Raw genomic sequence first — 1,092 nt, forward strand, 5'->3', positions numbered from 1 at the left:
CGGTGGGTCTGATTTGGCCATCGGGCCGATCCCTCCCTTATCCTTTGCCGGATTCGGGCCTCTATCGGCCTTTCTTCCGGTCGCCTTCTGAGCGGCATTGCCGTTCTTCTTATGGCTGATGATGGGCAAGGGTCCTTCACTATCTATCCTTCACGATCCTTCCATCAGCTGATATGAAATGTACATAATGATCTTCCTTTGCGGTAAGGGTGTTTGAAGAAATGCTAATCCTCTGTTTCGGTTCCGGCGGCGCTTCCAGGTCAGTTTCGGTAGAAGAACCATCGGTATCGGCATCAACGAAAGGGTAAGGATCGGCTGTGCGATCGGGTAGTTGCCACGCCCTTGCTTTGCGTATTATATTGTTTGGAAATCGAATTACGTTGGGTTGCAAAATTCCACCTATTTCAGGAAATGGTACCTGTGGTATGTTGGGTACATCCTCCTGTAAATTGTTCCTCTTCTCTATAACGGTGTTTTCCAGTGGCTCCTCAAACGAAATTAAATCACCAGATAAGCTCGTATTCTTATCCGTAGAAAAAATTTCTGTGGAGTTTGCTGCGGGCAAAAAGTGGTGTGCGTTGTCCCGATCTTCGTCTGGCATCACTATCTCTTTAGATAAACTCGGAAGAGTTCTATTTATGTTAATAATTGGTGAGTGTTGAACCTTTCCCAGGGCGGATTGTTCCGTCTCATCTGAACTGCTGCTTGTTTGTTGATATTTCGGCCGTTTTTCTCGGTCCCGATGTAGTTGTCTGACGCGTTGTCCTATTGAACCAGCGTCGACAGCTGTTTTCGGTATTTGGATTTTAAAATCGGGGTCTTTGACTTCCCTCGGGATGAGTGGTAAACAGGTGGAAGTAGGATTGCGTGACAATGCATCAGCATTCTTATTTGTTTTTCCAGATTTATAGACAACCTGATAATCATATTCTAATAGTCGGAGCTTCCATTTCATGACTCTTGATGTCGGATCTTTCACAGAATGCAGCCAAACTAATGGTCGATGATCTGTAACCAATGTGAATTTTGTTCCGTACACATACGGTCGGAAATATTTGACGGCGTATACCATTGCTAAACATTCTTTTTCCG

Source organism: Lasioglossum baleicum, chromosome 18 (assembly GCF_051020765.1).
Source record: "Lasioglossum baleicum chromosome 18, iyLasBale1, whole genome shotgun sequence".
Taxonomy (NCBI): domain Eukaryota; kingdom Metazoa; phylum Arthropoda; class Insecta; order Hymenoptera; family Halictidae; genus Lasioglossum; species Lasioglossum baleicum.